Here is a 19,447-nt window from a genome sequence, read left to right on the forward strand (position 1 = left end):
AAAAAATAACTTGGTCTAAGATAACAGAGGGTTTAACGTCTGGTCAGTATATTGTTACTCTGAAATACTAATTGAAAAACTAAAACAGAATTACTTATTCTTTAACTTAAGAAAATAGGTTCTTTCAACAGTAACATTTTTTTGCTTTGATTATGTCAGCCATCTCCTTCGTAATAGTCTTCCTGTAATGCTCTGAAAACAGGAGATCATCTTCTTGTCTTCATTTCCTGGAAGCAGCTCTTTGAAGGTGTCCAGAAATGCTCAGAAATTACAGTTGTTCTTGCAATAGTTAATCATGGCGAAAGCCTTTTCAAACTTGGTGAATCTCTTCTTGACATTCTCATAGTCGGTGATGACTCTATTCATTGTGGTCACTTAAAAAAAGAACAAAAACAAAAAACAATGTCATCATATTCCAGCATTTATTTAAATACCATTTCAAAAATGTCCCTTGCTGCACACTGTCAGACTGGCAAACAAATGTCTAGTTAACATGACTGGTTGTTCTAAAGTGCAATACAATTATTTCTTAATAGAAGTAGCATAATAACTAAAGCTGAACAAAATTATTCTGATCAAATATTTGTCTGGCAGAAGTTCAGACAGACTGCCACTAACATATAGTTTTAGGCACATGAATGCATCTTTTTACTTAATGAGCATTCTAAATTATTTCTAACTAGATACTCGAACTTATGGTTGTTTGCAAGAAGCTTATTAATAAATAAATAGATTTAACATCAGTTTTAGTTGTCTAAAACATAGCTTAACTCAGCTGGTGAATGTTGATTCCTGCTCCCCATTTCCAACTTACCTGACTGTCCCACCCCACTTCACATGGTGAAAATATTAACACAAATACGACTTACCTAATTTTCTTGAGGAATATTTCATCTGCTTCTTTCTCTTTGGTCAAACAGGAACTTCTTTCTCTGGTGGCAGGTCCTTATTATCATCCTCCACACTCGTAGCATGTCTTCATTAGCCAACTTTGTCCCCCCACCATGTGTCCTTAGGCTAACATGGGTCTTCATGTGGCTAAAGTTGCCAAAGCAAAGAACTGTGTCACATCAGCCAAGTTGCTAAATAATGCATGTAAAGGATAACTTTGACTAACATATTAGCTTTTAATTTGCTAGATTAAAATTGGAGGGGAAAATTAATTTGACTGTCTTTAAAATATGTTTAATATTAAGGGCTAACGTTACAGTAATGGAGTTTAATAACTTTAGCTAACATTAACTTACAGCAAGGTAGGATTGGCTTGAATTGTTCATAGCCAACATTACAAAGAAAGAGAACATAGTCAATGTTATTTTCCCCAAAGAAAGTGTAAAGTTAATAAGACACATACCTCATATGGAAGATTTCTTCTTCACCAACACACTGCACGCCTGTTCGTGCACTGCTGCCTCTCACTGGTGGAGATGGTGTATTGCACTATTTAACCGCTGTGTTTAGAAATGGGGTCCAACCGACCCCACACACGTAAAACTTTTATCATTTGCCATAGTTCTCTATGTTTGCCTCAGTCCTCGCACGCATAAGGGTTAAAACAGCCTTAAATAATGTTTAAAATGCTAAGTTCATAAGTGCTTTGTAGACATCTTGCTGTAAAACTTTAGGATCAGTTAAATTAAGAAATTAAAGAGTAAACAACATGGCAGAGCTTTATAATATTACTACATAAAGTTAATTTTTAAAGTTTAATCAGTAATGCTTTTATAACAAATTTATGTCAGATCATGATTTCTTGGTTAATGACAAGTTGTCATAACAAAGACAATTTGAATAATGTCAACTTTGTATTAAAAGTGTCATGATTTACCGAATGACACTTTATGACAACAGTCATAAATATTCATGAAGACTTATTAATGTTCATGACAGGTGTTATGTCATGTTTATGACAGTGTCATGACAGTCTTATTCACCCCCCTTCAAATAAAGTGTTACCACTGTCTTTCAGCTGGAACAAGATATTTAACTCCAGACAGTACAATGAATAGGTTTCATTTCTTAAACAACTATGTGGAAAGGCACATCCTGTGGTTCTTCTTATGGCTGTGCAGCATTAGTGAGGCTAACTGGAGAAAAAGGCTTCAGTTTATTAGGAAGCATAACAATTGGACTCTAGACTGATGGAAGAAGGTCATGTGGTCTGATGAGTCCAGATTTACCCTCTACCAGAGTGATGGGTGCATCAGGGTAAGAAGAGAGGCAGGTGAAGTGGTTACCCATTATGCCTAGTGCCTACTGTACAAACCTGTGTGAGCAGCGCAATGATCTGGGGTCGCTGCAGTTGGTCATGTGTAGGTTCAGCAACACTATGAGGTCAGCTGACCACCTGAATGACCATGTTATTTGATCAATGGACTGTTGCTTCTCTGAAGACAGGGGATACTCCGAAATGCCAATGTCAGGAGGATTTATTAGGTTAAAATTATGAAAGGCGCAACCTCCACAGAGTCCAGACCTTAACCACAGTCAGAATCTGTGTGATGTTCTGGAGAAAGCTTTGCCCATTGGTTGGATTCTCCCATCATCAACAAAAGATCTTGGTGAAGAATTAATGCAACAATGGAGGAAATAAATCTTGTAACATTGCAGAACCTTATTGAAAAAAAGTCACAGCATATGTGTTCTAATCAAAGTTAAAGGCAGTCCAAGGAATTAGTGTGTGATCTTTATAATATATTTCATAGCTTCATTCCATTTAAGAGCAATATTAACTTAATATAACTCTAGAATCTTATTTTCTGGATAATAAGTGAGCTATTACAGCGGTTACAATATCTTATGTGTTTTATTAAACAAACGAGGCAGCAAGGTGGCTGAAGTCATCCCACTGCTGTTACTCTCCTGACTCGAAAAGTGAGGTATTCACAGCTCATGTGAATTGATTTACGTATGTTGAGGTAACCCACACTCCAGCTGTGTATCAAATACAGCCGGCTGGCAGCACAGTTGGTTTTGAGGGCCCAGGCCTTTAGTGCTGTGAAAGATACTAAAGACCTGGGCCCATATTCACAAGGAATCCTGAGACTGGAAATGGTTCCTAGTGACATAATTTTAGGAAAATTCTTAGAATTTATGGAATCCTACAATTTATCTCAGATTTTCACCTTGGTAAGATAAAGGTTATTCACAAAGCATCTCAGGCTTTAAGAGAGCTCCTAACCGGCTGTCTGAGAGACAGGTTCTTGGATATGGAATCATATCCAAGAATTTAGGTTTGTCCCTACATGCAACCTGTGTCCAGATATGCATTATGAAGCTGTTGTTTTCTCCTTAGCCAACCAGCAGTTCTGGTCTGCAGTGCAACTGAGGGCAGCAATTGTGTTATCACAGGTCTTTTTAAAGCATCGGATGGATGTGATAGAGAAGTTTCTGGTGGTTAATAAAGCAGGAATGAGTCAAAAGTGGACACCAGAACTAAAATCTCTCTGTACCTTGGAAGTGAAAGTCAGAGGCCTTTGTTACAAGAATGTCTGCTACTGGAGTTTTCTGCTCACAGCATGACCATCTACAACAACTCTGATGGTACATGTACTATATGAGTAACAACAACATTTAATTTGCATTTAAACTGAACAAAGTATTTTTGAATTGAACTGAATAAACAGGGAGAATTACCTTCACAAGTATCCCCATATCTACTGGGCTCCCCATTTTGGCCGAACATGAGGAAACATGACACCCCTTCAACACACAGGCACTCTTTAGCCTTAAAACAATGTTGTCTCTCATTTGGATTGAAACTAGTGTCTCATTTCTTAATGGATCCCTTTGGATGTTGGCAGAACGTAAAACTGAGCTGAGATACTTCTAACAGGAAAGCATGTTAGATTGATTGTTTAATTTTTGTTCTTAGTATCTCTCTCTCAAAACAATTGTCAATTCAGATGGCAAAATAGATTAGCTCTTTGAGGGATTTAAGTTTGTCCCGACATGCAAGTTTGTCCTTTACTTCAGAATTGAATAACTCCGTATTTCAGACATTGTAGGAACCATTAAGAGGAAACTGCAAGCATCATTCTGTTAAATTCAGTGAGACTTGTTTTCTTGTTTAGTGTTCCATAAATGTAGTTTCTTTGTGATTTCTGTTTTATTTTCTTCATGTAAAAGGCTGTTGAAATTCAGGTCGGGTGTAGACATATGGATGAAGTCTGTCTAAAGCAGGTCAGAAAGCTTGAGGAACGTTTGTTGTTTAGCTTGTGACTCAAACCGGTAACGGGTCTAACGCTGGACTTGGAAAAACTCTGTTGTTGACTGAGGGACTGGAAAGCGGCTTCATATTTAGCAAATAATTTCTAAGTATCTCTGCTGGGTCAGACTGGGCTGATGATTCTGTCATGTCCATGTTTACCTTCCTGATCAACATGTAGACATCCTTCAAAAACTTGGATGCAAGAAAGTGTTGGTTTATTTACAAAAGTGTTTTATTTGCAATTTGGAAATGTGCAAATATATGTAGTGGATCAATAGAAGAGGCAGTAGATGGGACAAGGACGTCAAGGTAAGAATATTGTAGAGTGAATGGCTTTTTCTCACAGATTTCAGTTAGTTTAGCTCTGGAGGAATACAGCTGGCGGTTGGTGGTTGTTTGAGGCATCTGGTAATGGTAAGAACTTTCCAGAAGAGGCTGAACTGCCTTTTGCAGATCAGACATGGAGTGGAGCTGCAAAGAAAGACTGTGTAGTACTTGACTGCTTCCAGAATGAGGATCTGTCTAGATATCCAGGCTTGGACTTCAGAGAGCACAAGCCAGTTCAGTTTACTTATCCCTAAAAATCAGCTAGGTGTTTTTTTTCCCCTTTGAACTATTTCTAGCAGGAGCAAATACTCGTATGGATGTACAGAAAAACACAAAAGTGAATTTTGCATAATAGTGGCCCTTTAATATACTTACCTCTCCGTATCAGGTTTAAACCAACTAGAGGGCAGAAAGTGACTGGTGGTATTTAACCCAAACGAATTAGGTCAGCAAGTGGCATGTACAGTTAACTGTGAAGTAATTCAAACTGTTGGGGAAGGTGAAGCACATTATCAAGTCAATTGTTTGATTGGAACTACCTGATCTTTTTCATTGTTTTGGTATGCATTCATTGTACACTACTCCCATGCAAGTCCCACAAGCTAGGATGTGTACCAACACTAACAGAACAGGTGTGGCTCTTTAAAAAGCCTTACAGAGACTATGAGAAGAAAATGTTCTAATTAGCATGTTATCAGTTGTTTTTACATATTACCCCTAACTTAATATTGAATGAAATATCTGATTGAGTTACAGAGTGAATAAATTAGCACTTAACAGCAATTTGTCAAACTTATGGAAGTACAAACAATGACATCACAAGTTAGGTGTTTTCTCTCAAAGATCAAAAATTCCTTTTTAACAATTCTACAGAAATATTGCGTTCCTTTATCATATCAGCACTTCCACCTTGATTTCCAATGATCTGGGCTCAGCATTTTGACAAAATGAAATAGATCCCTTGCTATTTCAGCTTTATGGTTACTAAACTATGCAGCTGGGTTTCTGGTTCCTTTTAAATACCCTAAACTTTTCATTATGTTGCATTCAAGCTGCTCTTCTCTCTCTTGAGAGGCATTTTTGCAATGGACAGAAAGCATACTTTCTGACTATTACAAGACTATCCCTGCAGCCATTTTAACTTTGGTCTTCAGCAAAAACCTCTGAAGGCATTACAAACACGTAACCCATATTTTTACACCAATCTGACAGCATCTGCATTGCACATTTTACAAGACCAGACTAAAAAAGGTATTTCCAATTAGTTGCCTCAGATGGTAAAATTTCTATGTTTAATTTGCAATAAACTATATTGCTTAGTGAATGTTTTAAAAAAGTGGATGAAGCTCTTTGCTTAAATTGCCTTCTTTGAAATATCTCTTTCAAGGCTTGAGCTGCTCGAGCCTCGAAGGATTATGAAATGACTTCAGAATTTAAGTCAACTAATATAAAGAAAGACAATGGCATTTGTGATCTTGTACACTTTAAATAAATGAAACCAGTGACTGAAAATCAAGTTATATATATATTTTTTTCTAATTTTGTCATGTTACAATAACTATAACTTATACATTATAATGGAATTTTATATGATAGCCCAACGCAAAGTAGCTCATTACTATGAGTTACAAGAAACGGGATGTATTGTGCATGGTTATTGGGCAATTATTAATGTACAGAATTATTATGTACACTCATAATTAAAACAGAACATTTTCTTACCTCACTTGTTTATTGTCATCCGTCAAGGTGAGAATAATAAACATACAACTCAAAATTGACAAACATTTCTGACATTTTAAGAAAAAAAATCTGTGACCAATATAGCCACCCTCTTTTCAATGTCCATTTTAAGCCTTCCATTCATGGAGTCTGTCAGTTTCTTGATCAACTATTTGTGCAGCAGCAATCACAGCCTCCCAGACACTGTTCAGAGATGTGTTCTGTTTTCCTTCACCATAAAACTCCCATTTAAGAAGGCCCCACAAGTTCTCAAGGAGGTTTAGGTCCTCCTCTGGTGAGGAAGGGGGCCACTTCATTATTTTTTAATCTTTAAAGTGATCAAGGATTAGTTCAACATGTTGGCCTAGATATGTTGTAATTGTCCTATTAGCTAAAAAAATTACTGTTACGCCAAAACTCATTATTTTTAAAAGTATATCTTTTGTTATATTTTTCGCCGATGGAGGTCGTCATTTTTTCACGTGTTGGGTTGATAATGTCATTAGGTCCATTCTGTACTGGAACCTAGAGAGTAAACAAGACAGGCTAACTTTACCCAAGTTATTTATCATATTGCATTTGACTAGTGTACTTTTAGATAATGCCACACTGTGTCACTGATGGTTATAATAAAAAAAGACAAAACAAACAGAAACAGAAAAAGAAACAAAAACAGTGAGATGGAAATGGATCATTTCCTACACGAGAGCTTGAGATGAACACAATTTCTGAAGGACCTACATTTGTGCCCCCAATATTTCTCTCCAGAAGACTGAATCATTTGTACAAGGAAAACTGACAAAGGCTCTAACATGTGATCGTTGCCTTTGCAAATGCTGTGCCAACAGTTTCTAGCCACAAAGTGCCTAAACTCTGCTGCTGCCGGAGCGAAAAGCACTGGGAGAAACATCAGACAGACACTGCATGAAGGTCTTTAAGATTCTAATGGAACTCTGCAGCAGTAGTACCAATGGTACTACTGCCGTTGAAAGACTTGACCCTCAACAGCTGTTGCTGACCAGGACACAGAACTTTAGAAGTACTTACTTGATCACACAGTCTGACCAGAGGTATGTGTCATACATTGTTTCATTTATGAAGCTGAAGTTGGCAACCCAAACACCAGCTCCTACGGCCAACTCTATCCTCTTCCTCTGTTTGGTCTTCTTCATCTTCATTACCTCTTGTGATTTTTATATTCCCATCAATGTCAACGTGCTCCGGTTGAAAGGCTTAATGACATTTCATCTCTGTTTTGGCTGGACAAAGCTAGCCAATTATGTTAAATGGTGGAGATATATACAACAAACTGTTGTGTTAGCAAGCACTGAGTGGTTTGTTGCTATGTTGCTTGAACAATTTTCAGAGAATTTCCTTTTTTTCCCCCATATAGTTTTAATGGCACAATTCATAGATGTTCTATGCTAATCCATCTTATAATGTAGGAGGATTTGTTGTGGTGTAGCAAAAAATCTAAGACATTGCCAGTGTAAAAGTGATGGAGAATCAAGCAAGGATTAAGTTATATAATGTTTTTTAGGAAAGGGGCCTATAGTTTAGGAATTAACCACAATGTATTTTAATTTTCAATAGAGGTCAGGACTCATTAGTCTGAATTGCAGTCGGGTTTTTCTACCAGACTACCTTATCAGAGTTTTTTTGAGCAAAACTGCAAAATAAGTTTTACCATAGGAGAAGAAAAACTTTCAAGGATGAAAAATCCATATAGTTACAATATGGTTCCCTGCTGCACTGGGAGCAAGCAAAGCCTGCAGTTCTGCAGGCTTGTAACGCTAGGAAAAATTAACTAAAAACTTAACTAAAAAAGCACTGCTTTTGAATCATTTAAAAAACAAACTCATGAAACAGGTCTGGATAAAACTGATGGTACCTGTAACTTAATATTTTGTTGCTCAATGTTTTGAGGAAATAAATGCAATCAAACCATTTCTGTAACTATCAGTTAGACTTCTGCACCTGACCACAGGTATCCTGGTCCACTCTTCATGGACAAACCGCTCCAGCTACCTCCAGTTGAAGGGAAAGCCTTCTCCAGATGTTACAGCTCCACATATGTTCGACAGGATTTAGATCAGGGCTCATAAAAGGCCAGTTCAGTAAAGTCCAATGTTTTGCTCTGGGCCATTCTTAGTCAGCTGTGTGTTTTGGGTTATTATCCTGTTGGAAGACCCATGAGCAAGCTTTCTAACACTAGGCACCACATTTCTCTCCAGAATGCTGTGATAGTCTTGAAATTTCAACAAACCATGCACAGACTCAAGTCACCCTGTGCATTTCTTCAAAGACTTATTGTAGATAGTGATGCTGTTTTCAACCATTCTTCAGAATGTTGCATTGAGAATAACTTCGGATGATGAGCTCAGCAGATGTGGAGCTCCACCAGGTGTTTAATTACTGCTGCCAAAAGTCTCTAGTCTGGTGGAGTTGAGTGGGAGGGACTTGGAGGGTACTCTGTGCAGTGGAAGTTCAGCTTGTGGATTGCTACTCCAAGGAGGAGCTTTGTGGGAATAGGTGGCACTTTTTGAGGAGAATTTAGGCACTCCTGAATGGTTACTAGGAGAGATTCAGTCATTTCTTAAACATGCATGAAAAATCAAAGCAACACTCCAGGCATGTCTTTGATGACAGGAATAACATCACTTTCCTCTACATCCTGTTGTCCATGTGTCCAGTGTGCTACACACAGGGTCGTAACTACATATTATTCAGGTGGATGCGAAAACATAAATCGGCGCCCCACCCGAAGGAAGGTACATGAAGGTGAAGGAGATCTCGCGCTACATTTCTCAGGTGGATGCGTACACATCAAACGGCGTGCCGCCCCCTCCAGATGGGGTTTTGACGCCCCCTCTGGTGCAGCGTCCCTATGCGTTGCATGCGCTGCACGCCCACTTTTTGCGCGACTGGCTACACACCACGTCACCAAACAACACAGTGACTATTATCACCCTTTAAATAGGCTGACTGACTGAGTCCTAGCTTGGATACATCTGGAATGCTAATTAGAGGAAACGCCTTAGTTTAATATGTCCCTATGGTCAAAATATTTTCAATCTTTTAAGAGGTACCTTCATTGTTATCATAATCTGTTTCATTAATTAATTTTGTAAATTATTCTTTTGAACCCCAATTGAAAGGCAATCTATTTTCTTATTTTAGTGTGTCAAAGAGTTACTTTCATTTGTAATGACTGACATCTGTTTACTTAATTGTCCTTCACTTTCCTTCGTTGCCACATCTTGGGGAAAACAAGTCTTAGGGCGGAAGGAGAAGATAAGCAAACATGATTGCATCCTCAGTATTGAACCCGATTGTCACAATGTTCAAGGTCTTTGGTGTCACAGGAAAAGCATTGTGTCTTACTTTCCTCCCTACTGTTTTCTGCCTCTGTAGAAGAATAACACGGGATGTTGAGGAATACAACCCTTACAGTATTTATTGTATTAGAGGACATGCTGATCCTATTTCCTTCAGAAGTTGCACCTGGCTGCCACGCGACTCTTACTGTATATGCATGTGTGCAACCAAAATGGTCCTTCCCAACAGGAATTTGAAGGTATCAGCGTCTCTGAATAATCTCACTGTCTCTAGGCTGTCTCTAGTTAGACTGAAACATAGCCATGTAGAACCTTGTTTTCTTTTAACTCTCGGTTTAGACTGACTGCTTGACTTTTTGAAATTTGACATCATTAAATAATAAGCAGCTACAGAGGAAGTTTGATGTCTTGACCCTTTTCTAGTTCAAACACGAGTAACTGAAAATTATGAGTTATCAAAAAGCAACTCTATACACTTGTTTCTCATGTGTTACTGCCTTTATGAAATATAAATGTCAGATCTCACCAGTCTTTAGTAAATTGTGGCTTTTTTAAAAGTTTTTTTTTTATTTTTTATTGGCACTAATGGCCTTTATTGACAGTTATCAGAGGAAACGGGCAGAGAAAGAGAAAGGGGCAAGAGTTGCAGCAATGGTCTCAAGGTTGGGAATTGAATCCATGGCTGTGTTAAGTACTATTGCCTGTGGGGCACCTGCTCTACAGCTACACTACAGAAAGACCTTCACTGAAGAAATCTCCTATTGAGGTTTTTTTTTTCCTGCAATCTCCTTGTAGTTTTAGGCAGTCTTTAAAAATAACTGCTTACCATCAATAGAAATTAACAAAAATGATGCGAGGAAAGAACATCAACATTTAGAATATATAGCACAAAAACAGCACTGTTGAAAATCATCAAGGTAATGATCTTATGAACTCAACTATTTGATGCTTGTTTAAAATCCAGACAAGTGGGAGACAAGCGTCAAAAACAAACAACCAGAGCCAAGAGAAGGTCTTAGCATTGTTAATCATGCTCAGTGTCCATTAGGACACTGAACAGTTTCCCTGGAATGATAAGTTGTGTCTCTGACTAATGTCTGTTTATCTGTTTAAACTGTTTATCTGCTGTTATCAGTGGCCATGCTAACTAGTCTTAGCATTCATTTCAGGTTTTGTTGTGGTGAACCAGCTGTAGCTTAGCAGAAAAAAAGGGGGAAGGTTTGAGCTCAACATAGTTGGCCCATGAGACATTTGTTTGGACATGTGATATTACAGAAACTGTTATGCTTGCACTCATTCTGATTGTTTGAATGGATGCACAATATCCTGAAATATATTCAGGATAAGTTAGCGATCAAACTAAGGTTCCCTTGAGGTAGTGATCCTATATGAAAAATGGCTCAATTTATTCCAGTCTCCTCTGTAAATCTTTTGACTGCACTATCCTAAATCCAAAATGTTTCACTTTTAATACAAGAAACTCATTTAGATATATTTACAGATATAAATTATATATCTACCAGATATATCTGGTAGTTCAAACTACCAGATATAAATTATCTGGTAGTTTGAACTGTTTTGATTATATTTGGGCCAGCAACAAGTTTTTATAAGACAAAATAAAATATGTGGTTTTATTTGAATCTGTCAGAACCAGAATGTTGAGGTTCTCCATTGCTGAGTGTTGCTGCAAACATCATCGGTGCAACAACCACAGATCCTGCACGCTCACAGCCCTCCCACATTCCTGCCCATATTCACCCCTACAATAAGTGAGGAACTGATCCTAAAGGCTCCGAACTGGGGTAGGACTGAACCAGACATTATTGTTGTTAGAGTGAATCTTTCCAGTGGAGAAACACCTTAAGAGAAATCAATCAATCCAATATGCAATCAGACTGTGGGAGTAAGTCAGAGTGTCCATATAGAACTCATAGAAACCCCAGCAGCAGGAATTTAAACCAGGAACCTTTTCATTCAACTTAATCCAATTCATTTTTCAAGAGAAAACTATTTGAAGAATCTAAAGAAAAATGTTACATTCATGCAATGTTTTCTTCTCCTGTTTTATTTTGTCAATTTATCCAGAATAGGATGTTGAAGGATTCTTCTGACATGTAAAGCCTCCATGAGCTGGTGCTTTAAAAAGTCTATAGTTCAGCATTTCCCTGTCTCAGAGTCAGGTTTTACTTATATGTACATAAGTTTGTGGTCAAAATAACAAAACATCATGCTTCTGCCAACACTGAGAAAATAGGGGCAAAACCACTGGTTCTTTTGCAAAGTTTAAGTGTTTTGTATCTCGTGTTGAGGCTGACATGGTGGCCTCCACATCTCCCCCTCCTCTGCCCCTACCAGCATCCCACAGAGCCAGAGTGTTGTGAAAAGAACAAGTTTATTCAGTGAGGGAGCCTATTACCCCATGAAAGGTCTCTGAAAGGCCGCCCAACAACCCATGTCAGCACATGAAAGTAATGATGACTGGACACTGGACAAAATGCGTGTATGTGTGTCTTTGTGAAATCTGTATGGCCTATTGGCGAAGGGTGCCTGCACTTGAACTGGGTCCATTCACTCGGGTTAGGGGGTCTTGTGGTCTTTAATGTGACCAGAGCAGGCCAGAATGACCTCTGTGGGACTGGCCGGCACCACAGCCTTAATCCTCCTCCTCGCTCTCTTTTTTGATTCTTTTGCCTCTTTAGGGTACTGACTTTTTCCTTCCTTTCCTTTTTTCTCTTGTCTGCCCTCCATACTCTTAAACAGGCTTCACACTGGCCAAGGAATGTCTTAAGTTTTTACATTTTGTGAGATGATTCTCAACATGGAGCTCCATCTGCAAATCCAAAGTGTTCTTATGTGATATAATTTTTGTCATTTCAATTTATTGTCAGTCACAAGCAATAATGAGACAAAATGTAGACGTATATGCAAATGACAGTATTGAATGTTTAGGTTATTGTTAGTAGTTCAGGACACTCACATTAGAAATTAAAGGTGTTGAGAAATAGTTCACATCCCTGGTGATCTGATCACCAGGAACAGAACAAAACCAGAAGGGAATCCATTCAGGACAGATTTTTGATGTAAAAAAAGCCGTGCTGAGCAGGTAATCCATCATTCTGCAGCAGTGTGTCAAGTCAGAGCCACTTTGGTGCTCATAGGCGAAATTATTGCTGGGTGCCCTCTTCAGCTGTAAAATCCCTAAATATTGGGAATGCGTAATTTTAATAACAACCATCGTATGTTATTAAATCAATCCAAGTGGAGTCATTAAAAAAACAAGATGACAAATAGTGATGGGAATTTCGACTCTTTTCAGAGAGCTGGTGTTCTGACGATCTGTGCCACTTCAAAATCATCAGATTTTTCTACTGTAGCGCATTTGGATAGCTATGTCTGCCTGTCGGTGCTGCCTTTTGAAAACTGCTACCGTCTTGTTTACATACCAAGGACCAATGCAGGCAGAGTCAATGTTAAATCTATCTAGAGATAGATATATATCTAGAGATAGATATGTATCTATCTCTAGATTGATATCTATTGACCTAGATAGCGATAGAGATAGATATCTATCTCTAGATAGATAGATAGATAGATAGATAGATAGATAGATATCAATCATGTGTAAGTAGAAGTGGTAGCTTCTATTTACGGATGAGCAACAGCCCAGGCTACCATTCTCCAGTTGTTTCTCTGTTCCATTTTTAGAGATTTTTACAAAGAAACTACAAATTCTGCCATTTTCTGTTGATTTGTTTTGATGCATGTTATTAAAAATGTATTCCCAATATATTCCGAATTGCCCTTTAGTAAGACATGGAAAGAACTTGTATAAGACCAACGTAAGAATCATAAAAGAAACAATTGGCTTCTTGTGTCAGTGTGTAATGCAACCTCATCATTTTGACATGAATTATGTGGATCTATAATATTATCTGAGAAATTGTTCTTCCTCCCGGATGTTCAGCTCAGACAGACAAATTCACAGTGAAGCTGAACATTGGGAACAGCTGTCTTCTGGCTGTGGATATTTCTGTTTACCTTAAGCAATATGTCAGTTAGACATGGAGAGTGTTATACCTTCCAGCTAAACACATCACTTCCTTAATGCAAATTAACCAAGTCTCTTGGTGTGTGTGTGTGGGGGGGGTCTGGTAGGAATATTTCTACCAAAATGGAACCATGAGATTCATGAAGAAAAAGTTTTGAAGAGGAAGAGCTTTTCAGTTCTTCACAGTTCTTCTTTTCTTTCTGTGATTCTTTCTGGTAAGATGTAGACACTTCCAGAAGAAAAAATCATCATATACTATTATTTTCACATGATAAAGAATGCTATGTAAGAGCACTTTTAATTTACATTTGAAAAAAAGTTGGGTCTGTTTGTACTTCACCTAATTATTATCAAAGTAAGAATATTGATCAGCTGTGCCCTAATAGATATAGCCTCTGGAAAAACAGCTTATATTTTTTAGACATTTATTAGTGAAAAACTTTTCTGGAATGATGCAATATTTTGCTTTCACTTCTTTCACACTCTACTTTGTGCTGGTTTATCACATAAACTTTATTAAATGTTGTGGTTTTAATTGAACAAAAAGAATCAGAAAAGTTCAAGAGGTCTGAATCATTGTGAATCATTGTAAATTTAACTGAACATGCTGAATATGTTGCTCCTGGTAACAGTTGGTTTGATAACTTGCTTGCTGCCAGGCTTTTTATCTTAATGTTGAGTCTCCCTCAGTCCCTTCCCACCTAAAGCAAGCTGCCTGGGTTCAGCAGACTTTTCTATTTGCCGTCATTGGTAGCTATGCTAACTAAACTGAGCATGCACAGTTTGAATCTGCACAGCTCTGTGCTATGCTAGCTGCAGCATGGCACAAATCAGGGGATTTTGATTGACAGCACTGAAACTCTCCTGCCACTGACTGGTTGTTTCTAGCACTGGTTGAAGGCAGATGAAATAGATTTTTCACAGATTACCTCTCATACCAGACTGTCACAACATAATGACATTTTTAAAAAATATGTGAAAAAAAAAATTATAAAAAGTTACATACTGTCGCTTTAATTTCACTCAGGAGAGGACAGGTCAGGAGGGACGTGGGTTACAGCTTCTGCTGACTCACTCATCTGTTAAGTGGTATAAGGCACAAGGAACAAGTTAAATATATGAATATGTTGGTATTTTTTTTCCTTAATTCATTAAATGCTAGTGAAAAGGAGGCAAACAGTAGTTTGTATCTAAGCTAATTATGCTAAATAGTTGATAATCTCACAGTCTACCCACCTCTCGGAGAAAAATTGGGTTATAAATTAACACTCTTGCCTTTTTCTCTCTCTCCCTCTCTTTTTTTTTTGAAAACCTGATTTCATAACTTTTCTTGGCAGCATAGTAATTGCCACAATTGTTCGTGTCTTCCAATGACTGCTGCTAACAGTGTCACTCTCAAGCGCTCCAAGCAGGAACAAACCATTTAACGCAGATAGGGGGTGTTCAGGGCAAATATGGATGTGTGTTTTTTGATCTGGGAGTGGGAACATAAATTTTTTACTGCTAAAAACAGTCTCTGAAAACACAATATGATTAATTTTGTAACTGACAGGGCCCCAATTTTTTTAATTTCTATGAACAAAAAATAAATAATTAAATTGTGGAGGGCCCCTAGAATTGTCATCACTTTTCTCCCCTATACCGCCCCCCTGTCCTGATCTAAATACATTTGCTTCTGTTTAATACTGCTACTGACTGAACTGAATTCAGCTGAAGCCCTTTCAGATCATATTCCACAAATAAACACAAAACCTCCCATCATATACACTTGGTCCATTACATTGCAAAGTCAGACCACTGAGATCTTGGGCCATGTGTGCTTTCAGAGTGTGCAGCAGGGATTGCACAATCAAAGAGGCATAGCAAACAAAATGCAGTGCTCACCTGAGCAATATGAATGGGAACCATGTGGGAATTTCCCTCTCTGGCTCAACTCCATATATTGGTCCTCTATCAGACTGCCCAGATGCTTTAAATGCTCAGTCAACAAGAAAACCTGTTTAGCATCATCCTCATCATGCTATATGCTTTTGGATCTAGGAGCGCATGTAATACACACGTTAAGCAACTGCTTCTTTGCATCATATCACTACTTCACTCTCATTCCAGTTTACTCTTTACAATCGATGTTGTAGTAGCTACAGGTTTGTCACTTCCTCCCAAAGTGATTCAGGACATAATATTGGTGAAGTTCTATTTTGTGTTGGGAAAGGGAGTTTGAAATCAGACTTCTCAAGAGATCAGAGACGATATGATGTGAAAGCAGCTGTTACTTAATTGACAGAACTGCAAAAACATATTTTTTTTTAGCAATGGTTCAGGTTGTCTGTTCTAAAAGTGTATTTTATTGCACACAGTCTGATCCTGTCTTTTCAAAAATCCTGATTGGAAAATTACAAACAGACTCATAGGGCTGTTGTTGTTAATATAACATGACAACAATCTTTGCAAACCCCTGGCATCGCCTAGGGTCTCTTTCCACATGACCCTTGACACACCCCCACCACACACACACACACACACACACACACACACGTTACCTCTTACTGTCTGGACTTTGCATTATATTCCATTCCTTTTAATTTAGTCGAACCCATCCCCTATACCTGACCCAAAAACAGCACTTCCTTTTATGAGGCTTTAAGACTCCTAATAGCAGGGAGCCCTCACAAGGTCGTATTTATTGGAAAATCGGCCTTACAAGCTAAAACACACACACACACACAGAGTTGCTGCAAAGATAACCTCTGACTCTCACATCTCATAGCACCACTTGCCTCAGGTTAGCTTTGATTTTTTTGAACAAACAAATCAAAGGTCATTCTTTTTTATAACTGCACTGCACCTATATTACACCAGACAGGCCAAAAATTATTAATACCCTCCAAATATTTCAGTTTTTGTTTTAATTATTCACAAACGCTTTTCATAGTGTTGTCATTCACTTGCCCCTTCTCTCTGATTCTATAGCATTCTGTTGCTACTTTTACAGCTTCCTTTTAAATGCTACTTTTAGGCCACATTTATCATGTTTTGTGCATTAAAAAGACATCCAACGCCTTGAGTTAGATGCTTGTGCACGTATAAGTAAAATGCTTGATACAGAGCATCAGAATTGCTCTAGACAAGCGTCTGAGCAAAGTGTAGAAAGACGTGTTTTGGGAGGAGCCTCCTGACTTTTGGTTGTTTTCCTTCTGCTGGTATCTTTGTGCAATGGCAGATGAAATTGCTAAGAACTCCTTTAGATTGTTCTCCTTTTAACTGTCTTCCCAGCAACTTCTGTGGTTTGTCACCAAGTTCAAAATGCTTCCATTTAAATTTAAGTTATTTGCCTTTTTGTTCTCCTAGAATGGCATTATAGTCATATTTTAAATTAAGTACTTAGGTGCTGTGGTAAAGCACGGCCCACGTATTGAGGCCTTAGTCCTCATGGCGGTGGTCACAGGTATATTTCCTGGCCTGGCGACATTTGTCGCATGTCCTCTCTCATTGCTATCTTTCCTGTTAAACTACTTTCCAATAAAGGCCACTGGAGCCAACAACACCTTTAAATAATAATTTAAGAAGTACTGTATGTTGTCAGCTTTTTGGAGCAGTTAACTCCAATTGACAAGATCAGCTGTTTGAAGTTCTTTTTCAGTTGATTCGGTCAGCTTCATTTAGATCTTTTCAATGCAGCTTCATAGGGAATGATCTGCCCTCTAGTGATGCTTTAAGTGTCTCCCACAGTATTGTGTGATTCACTTCCCCTTATTGTTGGTAAAGAACTGTGCTATATGTGTTGTAATGTTAATTTCTAAACCTTCGTGAAGATTGGTGTTGAATGCCAACTACATATTGCTTTTCTTGGATCAACCAATTTAAGATTCAGAAAAATGGGACTGTGATCAGAAATGATTGTTTGTGATTTAGTATTGTAGAAGTTAGAAATTAATCTGGAATCAAGTGGAAAATAATCAATATATATGATCTGTGTAAAGAGAAATACTATATGTGGATGTGTGGTGCAATCTCCAGATATCCAGCACTTCCTTCAACTTCACTAATTTGTTAATGCAATAACGTTAGGTAGGGGAGCAGAAGTCAACCAAAATAAATATGGGTTTAAATAGCAACTAAAATGACTAAAAGGTTTAAGTCATCATCCAGGATCAGATTAACTACTTTTTGAAGGGAAGCTGGGTCATCCATGTTCAGCAGATAAAATATGCAGTACAGCCATCCTGCAATTATGCTCAGTGCCATTTCCAGCATGTATTCAGCTTTTCCAATTAAAGGTTATGCAAGTGCAAATTTATTGTCACACCTAAGGCAAACCTCTCCAGAGTATGGTACCGAACTGTAAAACCTGGCAATATTTAAATCAAAATAATGAGATGCCTGTCCTATAGCAAACCGTGGAGACTTTGTAGTTACTGTTATCTCATATAGTGGTTGTCCCACCTCTCTTCTGTAGAAATTGTTTTATCTGTAGTGAACTTATCCAGTAGGGCAGGGACATGTGGGAGCAACCACAGATAACACGCTTCTGCAGTTGGGGCAGAGGTATGGTAATGAGTGCATCAACATCTGATCTATCTGAGGTTTGCTGCTGCCCAGCATGGGTGGGTTCACTAATGACAGCAGCCATGCTTGATAAAGTTTTGGTGCCAGTTATTTAAATACTGTACTTGTTGCATGAATGTAGGAAACTTCTGTTTTATCATCAGCACTTTGAATGTCAGTTATGTCGAAGCAGAAGAAAAATTTTTTTCAGAGCCAGTGATACTGGCAACTCTTTGTTTGACTTCCCGTTCAGTTACTGATACATGGAAACATTTCTCCATTTGCATACACCATTGCAGAGGAAAAAACAGCAATGTAATATGACATTGTAATATTGTGACTTTCAGTTTGGCTTTGTGTCAAAGATGCAAACACAAGTTAAAAAGAACATTCTGTTACATGTTGTATTTCCTTCTGTCAGGGAGTTTACTAAGTTCATTTCTAAATTTCATGTAAAAGAAATGTTATAAAAAAATAAAATATATAAAAGTTTGTGATTACACTCAGTATATGAGTTTTTTATTTATCCTTATTAAATTGAATGCTGCAATTCAATTTCTGTCTGCTGCAGAAACCTTTCAAACTACTTTGACTAGTAAACTGAACTTTCTTTGCTGTTACATGACTAGGATAAGTTGAAATGTAAAGTGTGATTAAATTAAATGTATTTTGTACATTTCCTTGAGATGATAGTTGTTGTAAATTGGCACTATTTAAACTAGAAAAATAGCTGTTCCTAGCGAAACAGCCGTGAGAATGCATATTTGCAGAATGTCTGCTGCAGAAATGCAAGAAAATTAGAGAAAAGCTTAAGAAGTAGAAGAAAGCAGAATAAATTGACATAGTTGAAATAGTTGAACAGTGAAACGTAGCAAACAGCATAAATTAGCAGAAGCAGAAATTAGTACACAACCAGAAATATTTGAAGAAGTGAAACTTAGCAAATCAAAGAGCATAAAGGGGCAAAAGAAGCATATTTGCAGAATGATTGATAGAGAAGTGTAAGAAACAAGACTAAGTAGAAAAAACAGAAGAAAGCCACAGTTATACATTGTAGAAAACCTTTGCTAAGCAATGAAACTTAGCAAAAAAAATAAAATAAAATTATATACATCAGTGACGTGCGGTCAGGGGAGGCATCATGTCATCATGGAAAAATAATATATAATAAAACCATTTATATTGCTATTTTCACCCTGTGGTTTGTACTATAAAGTATCTATTTTTTAATTACCTTAACCAATTATGATGATT

General features: G+C 37.7%; 2 long non-coding RNA genes across 2 annotated transcripts in view; both read left to right on the top strand.

Moving 5' to 3' along the window:
* LOC106964732 (uncharacterized) overlaps positions 1 to 1,105 on the top strand; it is an 11,618-nt gene extending 10,513 nt beyond the window's left edge. Inside the window, exon 3 of the long non-coding RNA XR_001428491.1 lies at positions 921 to 1,105. This is a non-coding gene — a long non-coding RNA (uncharacterized LOC106964732). The remainder of the gene's footprint in view (positions 1 to 920) is intronic.
* Positions 1,106 to 5,198: 4,093 nt separating this feature from the next.
* Positions 5,199 to 19,447, top strand: part of LOC106964731 (uncharacterized) — a 20,830-nt gene continuing 6,581 nt past the window's right edge. The window contains exons 1-2 of the long non-coding RNA XR_001428490.1: positions 5,199 to 5,213; positions 17,414 to 17,417. This is a non-coding gene — a long non-coding RNA (uncharacterized LOC106964731). The remainder of the gene's footprint in view (positions 5,214 to 17,413; positions 17,418 to 19,447) is intronic.

This window comes from Poecilia latipinna, unplaced genomic scaffold (assembly GCF_001443285.1).
Source record: "Poecilia latipinna isolate Pla-1442-1.1 unplaced genomic scaffold, P_latipinna-1.0 Scaffold1710, whole genome shotgun sequence".
NCBI classification, from domain to species: domain Eukaryota; kingdom Metazoa; phylum Chordata; class Actinopteri; order Cyprinodontiformes; family Poeciliidae; genus Poecilia; species Poecilia latipinna.